The sequence below is a fragment of the Xyrauchen texanus genome, chromosome 25 (assembly GCF_025860055.1).
Source record: "Xyrauchen texanus isolate HMW12.3.18 chromosome 25, RBS_HiC_50CHRs, whole genome shotgun sequence".
NCBI classification, from domain to species: Eukaryota; Metazoa; Chordata; class Actinopteri; order Cypriniformes; family Catostomidae; genus Xyrauchen; species Xyrauchen texanus.
The window spans coordinates 30,490,687-30,506,647 of NC_068300.1; the positions used below are offsets into that span (position 1 = coordinate 30,490,687).

The following is a 15,961-nucleotide window of genomic DNA, read 5'->3' on the forward strand; positions in this document are numbered from 1 at the left end:
AATACTTGGGTGTCCTGTTACTCTTTTCAAGCATTAGATGACAAATCTCTTTTTTTTTTTTTTTTTTGTGAGAACTATTAGGTTTGTGGTATGTTAGATAAACTATTTAAAACTAGATTTACATTGCATGAAAGAAAGGTTGTTTAAACACATTAAATGTCCATACCACCCAAAAAGGTGATTTATCCCTGTTACCAAAGTTATTGCAAGAAAGACTAGAGGTCTGCATAGGCTTTAAAATGAAACCCGAACATTACCAAGTTTGGTAGGCCTGTTTATTTATTTATTCATTACAAACCCTAAACCAACCCCAATCCAAAGTCCTACAGTAGTGACGAACCCGGCCTGAAACCCAGTGGGTTCTCGGGTCCTGTCTCGCCTGGGTCAGGTTGCAGACCCGGGCCAGACAGGAGGAGGGAATGTTTGCACTATCTGTGAGAGTATGCACACAAACAGTGGGTGTGTTGTATGTTTATTAAGCGGTCCAAGGTGCAGTTTACTATTTTCCTGAGAAATAGGTTATTGCGCTAAGATCAGAACCATGTCTGTTTTCAGCGCAGTCTAAACTCGTCTAAACTTTGGAGATGTCCAAACTTTGAAAATACAGTGAAACTTCAAATTTTGTCAGTGATAATCAGTGTTGTTGTGATTTTAAGAAACTAATATTTATGAGATTTTTGTTAAAATTTCTAGAGGTCATGGTTTATTTTTCAATTATTATTATTATTATGTTTATAATTGCAATTATTATCATATTTGTATTGGTATTTTTTCACCTGTTTTTGTAGAGTGATATTTAAGTCACTGCAAAATGGGACTGGTGGAAGAAGTTGGACAGATTAAAGTGTTTGGATTTTGTATATTTTTTTTACCATTTGAAGTGTAATTTGAATTTAGAACTATTTTTGGTTACATTTGTGTGTGTGTTTGTGTGTTTCAATAAATGAATTAAAGTTTTCTAAATCAAAATCGACCAGTAGAAGTGAAGGGTTAGTTAATACACTGTTAATACTAGCCATGATTGTGTCAGTAGATGAAAATAATTAATAATACTTACATTCTCTAAAATGTTATGGGCCATAAATCCAAATCCTGACGAGAACCACTTTTTCTATATACAGTATACAGGTCCTTCTCAAAAAATTAGCATATTGTGATAAAGTTCATTATTTTCCATAATGTAATGATAAAAATTTAACTTTCATATATTTTAGATTCATTGCACACCAACTGAAATATTTCAGGACTTTTATTGTTTTAATACTGATGATTTTGGCATACAGCTCATGAAAACCCAAAATTCCTATCTCAAAAAATTAGCATATCATGAAAAGGGTCTCTAAACGAGCTATTAACCTAATCATCTGAATCAACTAATTAACTCTAAACACCTGCAAAAGATTCCTGAGGCTTTTAAAAACTCCCAGCCTGTTTCATTACTCAAAACCGCAATCATGGGTAAGACTGCCGACCTGACTGCTGTCCAGAAGGCCATCATTGACACCCTCAAGCAGAGGGTAAGACACAGAAAGAAATTTCTGAACAAATAGGCTGTTCCCAGAGTGCTGTATCAAGGCACCTCAGTGGGAAGTCTGTGGGAAGGAAAAAGTGTGGCAAAAAACGCTGCACAACGAGAAGAGGTGACCGGACCCTGAGGAAGATTGTGGAGAAGGACTAATTCCAGACCTTGGGGGACCTGCAGAAGCAGTGGACTGAGTCTGGAGTAGAAACATCCAGAGCCACTGTGCACAGGCACCAGAAACAGCGGCAGAAGTGCCTGACCTGGGCTACAGAGAAGCAGCACTGGACTGTTGCTCAGTGGTCCAAAGTACTTTTTTCGGATGAAAGCAAATTTTGCATGTCATTCGGAAATCAAGGTGCCAGAGTCTGGAGGAAGACTGGGGAGAAGGAAATGCCAAAATGCCTGAAGTCCAGTGTCAAGTACCCACAGTCAGTGATGGTCTGGGGTGCCATGTTAGCTGCTGGTGTTGGTCCACTGTGTTTTATCAAGGGCAGGGTCAATGCAGCTAGCTATCAGGAGATTTTGGAGCACTTCATGCTTCCATCTGCTGAAAAGCTTTATGGAGATGAAGATTTCATTTTTCAGCACGACCTGGCACCTGCTCACAGTGCCAAAACCACTGGTAAATAATTACTGACCATGGTATTACTGTGCTCAATTGGCCTGCCAACTCTCCTGACCTGAACCCCATAGAGAATCTGTGGGATATTGTGAAGAGAAAGTTGAGAGACGCAAGACCCAACACTCTGGATGAGCTTAAGGCCGCTATCGAAGCATCCTGGGCCTCCATAACACCTCAGCAGTGCCACAGGCTGATTGCCTCCATGCCACGCCGCATTGAAGCAGTCATTTCTGCTAAAGGATTCCCGACCAAGTATTGAGTGCATAACTGAACATAATTATTTGAAGGTTGACTTTTTTTGTATTAAAAACACTTCTTTTATTGGTCGGATGAAATATGCTAATTTTTTGAGATAGGAATTTTGGGTTTTCATGAGCTGTATGCCAAAATCATCAGTATTAAAACAATAAAAGACCTGAAATATTTCAGTTGGTGTGCAATGAATCTAAAATATATGAAAGTTTAATTTTTATCATTACATTATGGAAAATAATGACCTTTATCACAATATGCTAATTTTTTGAGAAGGACCTGTATATAAAAGGAGCGTGTCACTGTCATAGAAATATGCCTGACATTCAACAGGGACACAATTAATGCACAAAAGAATGTAAGTCCATATTTCTATACTACTTATTCATTGCAGACAGGCAGCCTATTTACACATCCAACTTCTTATGAATATGCTGTCTTTGTTTACATCGCTGGTGCTTGACAGGAAATGTACTATATAACTGAAATCAGATGGTGCCAGAGAAGAACCTCAGAATTAAATTGCACTTGAACCAGCCAATTAGCACTTTGCATGCGCAATTTCGCCAGACCCACTTGCGCTTAGACTTAGCGCATACCTGCACGAAAATATAAAAACTTCATTGCCATGCCCACTGACTTTGCATGTATGACTTAAGGCATAGTGCTACGCTTAGCGCTGGTGCTCTTAAAATAGGGCCTAATAGCTTTTAAAATGTCACAAGCTACCTACCAGGACCCTGACTTATTTTATAATTTGATATTTTCTTGTTTAATGCTATAAAAAAAACACAATTTCTACACAACAGGGTTGTAAAACTTGCAGCATTATATAAAATAAAACACCAAATATTCACTTTGACCTCCAGGTTGACAATCAACATTTAATGAAGGTTAAGCACCTCCTTTTACTGATCACATGATCAAATAGAAAAACATCTATGTCTATGTTTATATCTAAAACACATTTATGGTTTTAGACCCTATAATGTACCTTATTCACAGAAAATACCACATAAAATCAAATTAATTTGATTTCAATTATCCATTGAGATGTAGTGTATTATCTACTGTATGTGCCAGAATGGAAAATTCAGTCCATGGACAGAGAGAGTCCCACAAGGAGGGGAAAAAATAGCGAGGGGGCTGATGGGGGGTTGGGGGGAGAGGAAAAGATGGCAGAGAATTCTATCGAAAAGAGGAAGAATCATTTCCACCACTTTTCAGGGAAAAAGGAATCCTGTTTGCAACTGGTGACAAAAGTGGGATGTGAATTTGTATAAATTGGGAAATGAATGGGTGGGCTCTTCCAGTAAATCTTTCACTACGCAATCTGCCATGTGCTTCCAGAGCTTCCCCCATACCAGTGTGTATATACTGTATATATGACTGTTTAACCCTGGCCCCCTTAACTCTGTGAGTGTGTGCCACTAGACTTTTTTGTGCTAGTTTCGATTTGCATCATTTAGAGGCTAGCACTCTGACTCAGATGTCTGGATTACATCCGCCTCCTAACGTTGGGTAAAAACATGTTTCCCAAACAGAGTTATACTTGCAGAACGTAGGGAGTATAAAACCATGGAGGAATCACGTAGTCAGTGATGCTTTTACCAATGTATCGCTTTCGACCGAAGCTGTAGAAATGTCAAAACATGGAGTTTTTCTGTCCTCCACTTATGAGATTATAGTATTACTTATTTTGGAGCTCAGTTTTGTCCATTGAGAAATTGATATTTCACCCTTACAGGAAAGAGCATGTCTTGTTAAGACCAGAATTTAACCTGAAGCTACAGCTTATGTGTTGGCAGATGCTGTTTGAACAGTTTAAGTAGATTACACATAATGGAAACAAACACCAAGCTAACAGTGTCCATGTTGTTAGATAGAGCGACGCCAAATGGAATTGCAGAAGTTTTTAAACAGGTTTCAAACACTCCCTCTATCTACCATTAGTTGAACAGGGAGTCCTGCCCCAAACTTACACTACTGATTCAGCCAATGTTGCTATATCAGGTTGGTTAGGATGCTGAAACAAACCGGGAAATATTTTCATTGCGTATCTGCCAAAGGGTCATGGTTTGGCTTATCAGCATGGCCCTGTTAGCCCCTTTCAAAAAGCATCATTCTACTTCAATGGATATTCAAAAGCAGCCATGTATTTTGATAAACTCACACTTTTTGCAAGCAACATATATCGCAGATATTTTATTATAGTCTCTTAGATGTTTCGCCAGTGCTCTGGAGCTCAGAATAGTCACTTGTGATGTCATCAGCCAATCAGCATTTTGTCATTTTAGAAATTAACCACATGGCATTTAAGGCTCAAGAGACTGGCTCAAATAAAAACCTGAATGCTGAACTGAGTGACAGTGAGCAAGGATGGCTGATTTCACATTCTGTGTTGCCAAAGGGAACCTGCGTCAGTCAAGCAACTGCCAATGAGATAAATGGGAATTCTAACAATTAGTTTTCTTAATGTGCTGGGGCTGTTCAGACCAAACGCGTGCTAGCACCTAAAAAAATTTTTTTTTTGCTAGTACACAATTGTTTTATCCTGACACGGTATCTAGAAAACGTGTCACTCCTGAGAGAGATGCTGAAAAAACAGTAAGATGTGGTGCAACACTCAAAGAATACCATGAAAAAGGAGCATAGACAGACAAAAAAACTTGTTTTTGTGTGAATGGCCCCATGTAGAACTTCTTGGTCTATGCATATTATGCGATATGGGATGAAATAACTTATTTTTAACATTGAAAAAAGCTCACTCTTCACCTTTAAGTGTTATTGTTGCAGATGATAATGAATGAATAGCAATACAGATGTAATAATAGGTGGATTTGATAAGGCTTGAAGAGGATTTGCAGGTTTTGCTTTAGAATCGGATTGATTTCTCTTAATTACTTCATGGATTATGATCTGCTACGAAGATAGCTCTGTTTTTTTCTGACAGAGCTTCTGCTTTTATTCTCCTGATGTTTCAAATAAATGTCTGTCTTTTTCTTCCCCCAAATAATACCAAGCAGTTGGCATCAGCTATTGGATTTCTTCATCTGTGTAATTGGCAACACATGCTTTGCTCTCTGTTGAATGCCATCCTTATGAATACATTTCAAGTGAGGAAAGATTTCTATAACTTAATTATGTCATTCAATATGTCCCTGTCTTCATATTTATAGTAGCAATAAATGACTTTATAAACAAAGAAGATCATACCAACAGCATTCCATTCTCTCTAATTTAAGAAGCCATTGGATTTTTCCACTCCTGATATCTGATGATTATACTCTGTATACTTGTTTGATTTTGGTTTCATTTAGATGGAATATTTTTACTTCTGTTTATCTATCTTGTCTCTGGTCTTTGATTGGCTTGACTCTGGAGATTTGCGATTCCTGTTTAGTTTGGCAACAAGACAATAAAAGGGGTGATATAACACTGAAGAGAGACTAAAGGAGAAGAAGAGAGAGCTAATTAGAGTATGATTACAGCTCAAATTATTTTGTATATACATCTTGTCTGCAAGTGTTTGGAAAGTATCTCGGTTATGGATATCCATTAAGGCAATCAATCCATATAAAAAGATGCAATCAGCCGACCTCTCTGTATTCCCAGCGTCTCCCATGAGATCTGCTTAAAGCTGAGAGTGTGTTAATAGTGAATTGAGGAGGACATACAATGTTAGATAGTGTTAGGGGACATGTAGACGTCAGTGCAAAAGATCTTTGCTTGACTTATTCATCAATAATGTGAAGAATGTGGTAATTTCTAATAGTTCACCCAAAAATGAAAATTCTCTCTTCATTTACTCACTTTCCTGTCATCCCAAAAGATTTTTAGAAGAATATCTCAGCTCTGTAGGTCCATACAATACAAGTGACTGGTAACCAGAATTTAAAGCTCAAAAAATCACTAAAAGGCAGCATAAACATAATGCATAAAACTCCAGTGGTTAAAATATTGATCTGTTTCTCTCTCAATGTGATTGCATAGATTCAGAAGTACTGTTTATTAAACCACTGTTGGACGGATTACTTTTTATGTTTACTTTGTGGGATTTTTGGACTTTCAAAGGACTGGTCACCATTCACTTGCATTGAATGGACCTACAGAGCTGAAATATACTTTTAAAAGTTTCTGTTTGTGTTCGGCAAAAGAAAGAAAATCCCACACATCTGGGATGGCATGAGGGTGAGTAAATGAAGAGAGAATTTTCATTTTTGGTGAACTTTCCCTTTAATGTGAGTGTTTTGATTGCATCATTGTGTACGACTTGTGTATGATGTCGTCTTTTTTTACCACTTTTGTACATGTTATTTAGGTCAGTTGTCCTCAACTGGTTTGCTTCAGGGTCCAGAATTTACATTACATTGTGACGACACAGTACAAACGTAATCTGTATTTAATGTAGTCTGGGACATATTTTCTTTCCTATTTTGCTATTCTAACTATGATTGGTTATTGCATTTTATTATTTGCATTTAGCGTTGCTTTTTCCCTGTCATCCGTGCCACTATCAGAACAGACCTTTGACCATTTTCAGGTCGCCACCCACAAGTCTAGAACCACTGATTTAGATGTTTCTGTATTATTCCATAAAAAGGAATGTTTGTCTCTTTGTGTTTAAATGTGTTTATGTCTGAATATATCTACATGCAGTTGTTCCAACCGCTCTGTCAGTGCTCGTAAATGCTGGCTGAGTTTTTTTAGCTGTTGGACCTTGACTTTGATCCCCCTCAGGAATAATTATGACATCATTCCACATATCCTGTGAGGTCATAATCTGTAATTCATCTTGAAGTCAAAGTGGATAATTTCTGCATCACTAGCACCACCCAAAGGAATTGCGCTCTGTTTAAGTGGCTCAACATAGCAACTTTGACTGGACCAGTGGCTTGAGTTTGGGACTCAACAATAATTATTTTGCAATTCTGTTTTTAATTATTTTTGGTGCCACTAGTGGTGCAGAAATTACACACTTCTTTAAAAGTGCACTCAGTAATTTTCTTCACATTATAAACAAATGATTCCATCATTTGGACAAATATGTGTAAATGATGTACAGTACACTCGCATGAGATAAAGTCTTAATTTATATAAGGGACCTAGAAAAAGTTGTTTTATTCTACATAAGGTGGCCCTTCATGGTGGTTGCCATGTTGGGATTACATGGCCAGCCGAATACTGCACACTTTAAACGTTTTAGTTACAGAACTCATCATATGACACACACACAAGCGAATAGGATTTTTCTATTGTAGCATAGGTGTCAATATAAAGTCCAAGACAACTTTCCGTGGTTTTATAATGCTTTCACACCGATAGGTGTCAATATGAAGTCCAAGACAACTTTTTGTTGTTGTGTAATGCTTTATCCACGCTGGTAGGTGTCAGTATACAGTGAGGGAAAAAGTATTTGATCCTCTGCTGATTTTGTACGTTTCCCCATTGACAAAGAAATGATCAGTCTATAATTTTAATCGTAGGTTAATTTGAACAGTGAGAGACAAAATAACAACAAAAAAGCCAGAAAAACACATGTAAAAAATTTTATAAATTGAATTGCATTTTAATGAGGGGAATAAGTATTCGACCCCCTCTCAATCAGAGATTTCTGTCTCCCAGGTGTCTAAAAGACACCTGTTCACAGAAACAATCAATCAATCAGATTCCAAACTCTCCACCATGGCCAAGACCAAAGAGCTGTCCAAGGATGGCAGGGACAAGATTGTAGATCTAAAGAAGGCTGGAATGTGCTACAAGACCATCGCAAAGCAGCTTGGTGAGAAGGTGACAATAGTTGGTGTGATTATTCGCAAATTGAAGAAACACAAAAGAACTGTCAGTCTCCCTCGGTCTGGGGCTCCATGCAAGATCTCACCACGTGGAGTTGCAATGATCATGAGAACGGTCAGGAATCAGCCCAGAACTACATGGGAGGATCTTGTCAATGATCTCAAGGCAGCTGGGACCATAGTAACCAAGAAAATAATTGGTAACACACTACGCCGTGAAGGACTGAAATCCAGCAGCGCCCGCAAGGTCCCCCTGCTCAAGAAAGCACATGTACAGGCCCGTCTGAAGTTTGCCAATGAACATCTGAATGATTCAGAGGAGAACTGGGTGAAAAAGTGTTGTGGTCAGGTGAGACCAAAATCAAGCTCTTTGGCATCAACTCAACTCGCCGTGTTTGGAGGAGGAGGAATGCTGCTTATGACCCCAAGAACACCATCCCCACCGTCAGACATGGTGGAAATATTATGCTTTGGGGGTGTATTTCTGCTAAGGGGACAGGACAACTTCACCGCGTCAAAAGGAATGATGGACGGGGCCATGTACCATCAAATCTTGGGTGAGAACCTCCTTCCCTCAGCCAGGGCATTGAAAATGGGTCGTGGATGGGTATTCCAGCATGACAATGACCCAAAACACACGACCAAGGCAACAAAGGAGTGCCTCAAGAAGAAGCACATTAAGGTCCTGGAGTGGCCTAGCCCGTTTCCAGACCGTAATCCCATAGAAAATCTGTGGAGGGAGCTGAAGGTTCGAGTTGCCAAACGTCAGCCTCGAAACCTTAATGACTTGGAGAAGATCTGCAAAGAGGAGTGGGACAAAATCCCTCCTGAGATGTGTGCAAACCTGGTGGCCAACTACAAGAAACGTCTGACCTCTGTGATTAGCAACAAGGTTTTGCCACCAAGTACTAAGTCATGTTTTGCAGAGACTTATTTCCCTCATTAAAAGGCAATTCAATTTATAACATTTTTGACATGGGTTTTTCTGGATTTTTTTTTGTTATTCTGTCTCTCACTGTTCAAATTAACCTACCATTAAAATTATATAGACTGATCATTTGTTTGTCAGTGGGCAAACGTACAAAATCAGCAGGGGATCAAATACTTTTTTCCCTCACTGTAAAGTCCAAGACATCCAGTCAGCAAAACATAAACAAAAATATCATTGTAAAAATTTAACATCCCATGCAAATATATCCTTAAAGGTGCAATATGTAACAATTTACATTGTAATATTCGCCCTTTTTTGCCAATGAACGCCTTGTAACTCAACTTAAAAAATGAGCCTAAAAAACGGACGTCCTAGGTTGCCTATTAAAGCCTGTAGACTGATTTTCATATGAAGGGAGCGGGTCGCTTTTGCCGGGAAAATCCAAAGGATGTGACGTTTATGCGCGCTCCCGAGAGCCTTGCCTCAGACAGTAATAGCCTCTCTTCCGCTATTCAACAGCGACAACAAACTGCAACATAGGTAATGTTATCTTAGAGATGGAATCCAGCAAACGTCCGGCTCCGAGCACAACACAGATTACTACACAAACTGTATTTACTGAATCCCTTCTGGCTGAGCGGAAACGTGATCGTGGTCGAGTGAAAACTAGAGTGAACATCGGCAGGGCATTTGATTCCTGGAGGGATCTTCGTTCGGTTTTGGGGATCAAAACCGACCCTGAATTGGCGTTCTTCTTATTGAACAGGTAAGCTTACATAAATGCAAAGCATGTGAAATATAGTGCCATAAGGATTGATCTGTGTAATTTTAGCAAAACTACAATAACATGTGAAATGAATGCTAGACAATGTTCAAGATAATACAAAAAGACCCATTCATTAGTGTAACGTAACTTGGTTAAACAGAAAATATATACAGTAAATTATTGTAAAACAAGAGCGCATTGATATATCAAAATGACAGATGTGATGGAATCACATCAATACTGACATTTTTCAACATATTTATATTGTAGTCAATTTTATAAACGGCTACTGTCATCATCCACCAAATTTAGCTAACAGCTATTGATAAAGCTGGCTAGCTATCTAATGTCGACATGGGCTATTGTATAAATGCAGTCACTGTATCATGCAAAGAAAAGTGATTACTTCAAACTACACTCTCCCATAGTCAGACCTATATCCACACATTGTTTTAGCCCCTTTCCAGCACTGGACAGTCAAATATAATATACAGTCTCAAAGATTGTAGTAAAACAATCATAACTGTGTGATTTTAAGTATGTTTCCTCATCTGTCATCATGATGCTGGTGAATCAAGTTCAGTCTCTTTGTATGTTATGTCATTGTTTTGGTCGATGCTTGCATCCCTATGGAGTGCGAGCACGAGCAACAGGTAGCTGCCACAGGTGTCATTAATAACAAGGGTTTCTGAATCTGAAGGGTTTTTACATACTGCGCCTTTAATCTCCCATCATGGAAATGATTCAAACTAATCCAATCAGTATTTAATCATGGCTGAAAAAAGCATATATTGAGTCTGTAAAATAGCATTTTAATCCTAAAATGGTGTCCCTGATTGACTCTGTCCTCCTGAGACCTGAGCATGACTGCTGTGTGTATTTACCATTCCCCTTTTTGATTTGTAACTAGTAGCCCCTAAGAAATATATAAACAAAATTCCGAAAAATGTATGTCCATATATGTGGACAGTGGGACTAATTATGAAATTTGAAATAATACCAAGCTAAAGAAGTATTTTATTAATCAAATTGTTTATTATGTTTCCAGAAGTGTTGGTTATTCATGTTTTTGAGATCTTACATACATTACATCAAAGTTATGGTCAGCATCATCCAATCACTGCCAACTATGTTAAAATGAAATTATACATTATAATTCAGAATCTATGTACTGATTACTATTGTACCACATCTGCCAACCATGTTGAGTGGTTCAAACATCATCCGTAGCCTGAAACTGAACTTTAAACCGGAAGTTTGGATTGAATGCACTTGCATAGAAAGTCTTTGTAAGCTCCCTTGCTCCATAATTAGTGAATGACATAACCTCCAGTGTGCTGTCTGCATATACGTACATATACAGCCTCTGAAAGCTAAATTTTCCAGCTTTTGGATGCATCTATTGATTCTCAATGTGATAATGCACAGTGAATACAGGGTATTTTAAGGAAAATGAGCTTATGGCCCACGTACGTGGTCATTGTGTTTAGCAGCATGTAATTCGTGATAAATCAATGACATTTTTAAAATGGCATATCGGATTAAACTAGTGACTCTTCTTTTTACTCAAATAGGTTTTAATGTAAAAACATAATGAGGTTTCTTACCAGATACAAAGACAAAGTCAGCTGAGATCAGCACCATGTTGTTTTGTCACATGACTCGTGTGTCGAAAGTTTAACCCTTTAATGACAGCCTAGAGTCTCCTGATCTGAGATCAGTTGGTTTAAAGGAAATTAATTTATGCATAGCCTATAGCGAGGCCTAAACGTAATGTCCATACATGTGGACGTGAGGTCTCAGGAGACTTCATTAAAGGCTGTTTTCCATCAGTAAGTAGTTGAAAAGTGTGGAAAAGCTGGTATCTACCCCTCCTGAGGGTCCTTCATTCTGCTCAGACTAATTGCAATAATTACACCATTCCCACCCGAACCCCCGTCTGCCTTCGTTCTCCTCCCACACTTCCTTCACTGCTCTGACATCCCTCCATCTCTCTCTCCCCTCCTTCCTCCATTTCCTTTCCTCTCATGTTCATCCCCACCCTACACATATTTGTTTACTACTTACATAATCTTTCTCTCTCCATCCTATATGTTACACCTTCTGATCTACACTTCCTCTCTCTGTCCATGTTATCCCTACATACATCTCCAGCATTCACACACACACACACACACACACACACACACGTTCCTCTGTTCCTTAGAGGAACTCTTTAAAAAGCCTCACACTTCTATGATCAGGAAACAAATGCAGAACGGATGGAGCAGTTCTCCTGAATGACAGTATCAAAGTCTGTGTCAAGACAAATCATGAACTGTCTATAGAAACCTGATAGAAAATATAATTTCCTGCCGGTCTCTACAGAAAAACTACTATACAGACAAACATAAACACACATGATGTTTTGCTTAAGTTCGATGCTTATGGCATCAAAATTTACCCTATTTACTTCTCTGTACACGTTCCTTACTCTGACTCATACATGTATGTCTTCGTAATCTTTCGTCAAAATGTAATAACTTGCTCCAATTCTGAAATGGCAATCAATTTTGGCTGATATCTTCTTGGCTTTGTGAGGTAACAGACAAATAGCTACAGTATTGATTTTCAATCAATTAAACAACAATGTTAATCACTGTCAAAAATTTTGTGTTAACTAAATTTATTTTAAAAGGCCATGACAATAATAGCAAATAACAATACATTTGACAAAGAAGCACTACAATCTTCAATATTAGGGGTAACCAATGTAAAAGTTTAAGAATTGGTCATTAAAAGAACCCATATTAAATGACCTAATGTACAGTATATATGGTGGTTACCTAACTTGGTGGAGATGCTCTCAAGAGTGAACTTGACCTTCAGCCTCCACTTCCCAGTCAAAAAGCTTCCTCAAATGTGGATGCTGACAGTGTTTCTTCCACAATCGTGGAATCGGGTAGTAGATTTACACACTCGACAAAAACACACCAAGGTTTCATGAACCCAAAGCATTCTCAGTAAAATCAAGTGCTGCCTAACATATTTTACTCATTGCACTTCCAGTTTTACTCTGAATGGGACATCTCAGTGTAGAAGTCAAATTGGTTGTGAATACTTTTTCATGAGTATCGTGCGATACTTAAGGTTGTGTAAGATTGCTGTCTGGCTATAAATTCAGTATTGTACTACGAGCGTGGCAACCATAGTGACGTCAGTCATGTTTCGTTTGGACCTTTGATTCAACAGAGCCACTCTATATTCAAAACCTCTCTTTCACATAAATAACCCTCTTTAATACTTCTGTGGTATTACACTTGGCACATTTAGTTGCATATGGACCGCTCCTCACCCTTACCGTCCCATTACATGTGGGAACATGTTCTTCAGGGCCCACTGCAGTATACAGGGGCACAGAACAGGGGGCTTTACTTTACAGAGAAATGGATGAAGGAAAATTAGGACAGGATGTTGGGAGTGAAGCTAACAAACGTTGTGGATATAAAATGGTTTTGGAAGGTTTTAGCCAGTGTTGAACCCCAAGTTGTTTTGAATTCTTCAAGAAGGACGTGAACTGTTTTGAACTGACCTGGAGTAGTGTCATGCCCATTTTTCAATTGTTTTAGAGAAGTGTGGTTGTCTGTTTGCACAGGTATGGTGTGTTAGTGAAAGAGAAAGTTTTGTTTTACTTTATAGCAATGCACTGTTAAAAATGTGGTTGCATCTAAATGAACTGGATTCAGTCAAGTAAAAACTATTATTTAATGTCACTGAATCAAACTGACTTCTTTAGGTTGCACCAACAAAAGTAATTTTAAGGTGCAGTGTAGAACAGGTTAGTGCTTTGGATATCATGCTTAGTAACTTGAAAATTATTGCATTTAATGTTGATATTTGCCTGTAAAGCATGTTGTGATATGCTGGCTGTTAATATACTGTACAAAGCGAATAGCGATACAGTAAGATTTCATGCAATGTTTATTTATGTGGTACAATGGAGATATTTGTATGACACAGTTTTTGATTTAATGTATATTCTGTTTTTCAAAAATTTTTGAAACTATGCTTTTGTCCTCTAATGCTATGATGAACAGTAATAGATGTTCAAAATCAACGGTATGACTCCTAATTTCTCAGAAGCCCTGTCGTGGTCAGTACTTTGCTTCTGGCATCTCATATATAATTCTTGTCAATGTTAATAAAATAACCCATGTATGATTCACTGTCAGAACAAAACTGCAAAAACTGTACCTTGAAGTGTACAGCAGCTTGCCACTGGGTCAGTATATTCAAAGTACCCCCACATTACCTTCTTATCACCTTAGGTAATATGTACTCTTTCGGGACAGATTATGTACAAATACATTCCAATTGACTAATAAAGGGTACTGCAGCTGTACTTTTCAGGGTACTGCCCCAGTGACAAGCTGTTCTACCCCTAAAGGAACAATTTTTGCAATTTTCATTTCTAAAAGTGTTAGGCAATTCACTTACTTCCAAACCTACACCCTTGAGAGAATGAATAAAGGATAGAAACAGGGAATAGAGAAGGGACACAAGTCTGCTGCTGGTGTTGTGCATATACATTTTGGCCCTAGAGATGGAATTTTGGGGAGTTTGTTCTGGCTGTGGGCTGTCTGGGGAGGGAGGGAGAGATTGGCATTCTACAAAATAAGACAAAATGGAAAGTGGAAAGCATGGATCAGAAAAGGAGAAAGAAAGCCAGCTGAGTGATGGAGGAAGCTGGAGAGGGAAAGGAAGAAGGTTAAGCTACATGAGGGAACAAAGTTTTGGTGTGGAGGGGAGGCAATGGAAGGAAAACTATTTAAGAGAGGAAAGAGAAAAGTATTTTGGAAAGAAATTGAATGTGCAAGCTTGTGGGGCAAGAAAACCCATGGTTACCATAGTTTTAGCCAGAATAATATAGGCCTTGTTCAGACTGCCACTAAAAATCTGATTTTCATATCCAGATTGTATCCAGATGAGTTTTTGATAGTCTGGACAGCAAAAAAACACATGTAATCTGATTTTTCCTAATCCGATTCAAACCACATCGGGAGGTGGTTTCAAATGCGATTGAAATCTGATTTTTTTCAGATGCGTCTCAGTCCGGACACTCTGGCTGCTCATTTCAAACGGTCTTTTGCATCACTCTTAACATGACACACAATGATGATGTTAAAAATTGATAACTGCAGCACGGAACATCACAATATTTACCAGTCTCCTCCGTCGCTGAGTTTTTCTTGTGCGATGGAGGAGATCTTCACCGCGACTGGACAGGGAGATTTGGAGAGCGAGATGATGCACCTCCATTTTTCCCACATCTGTTTTGAAAGCATCATCATGTGGGTACCTCTATGTCGTTACCAAAGCTACCCATGCAGATAGGTTCGAACGCGCAAATCTGATTTGTTCACAAAAACCCGATTTGCCTGCAGTCTTAACACTTAGCCATAGTTACTACATTTATTGGTGCTTCAATAAACCTGTGGTAGTTTGTATTTGCTACCACTGTCAAAGAATATATAAAAATGTAAGTGATTCTTGGCCGTGAAAAAGTCACCAGAAGAATGCTAGGGTGTTCTTCTGAGTGGTTGTCAGAGTGTTGCTATGCAATTGCTAGGGCCTTGCTTGGAGGTTTTCTAAGTGGTTGCTAGGTTACTTACTGGCTCAGGTCCCTCCTCAGGGATTTTTATTTGCCCATTTTAAAGGCCAATGGCTTAGAAAAATAATAACACACCTTACTTCAAGGAGCCACAAACTTTGAGGTATCATTCATGTCTGTAACAAATGGTGTAGGGTGAGTTATGTGCTGGAAATGTTTACACTTTCATATTTTGTCCCTCCAATCTTGAATATTTACATTTACATTTACATTTATGCATTTGGCAGACACTTTTATCCAAAGCGACTTACAGTGCACTTATTACAGGGACAATCCCCCCGGAGCAACCTGGAGTTAAGTGCCTTGCTCAAGGACACAATGGTGGTGGCTGTGGGGATCGAACCAGCGACCTTCTGATTAACAGTTTACCAGTTATATGCATTAGACCACTACACCACCACCACTGTATTTGGTTACATCTTT

General features: G+C 38.6%; 1 protein-coding gene across 1 annotated transcript in view; it reads left to right on the forward strand.

Moving 5' to 3' along the window:
• Positions 1-15,961, forward strand: part of tns2a (tensin 2a) — an 84,477-nt gene that overhangs the window by 35,888 nt on the left and 32,628 nt on the right.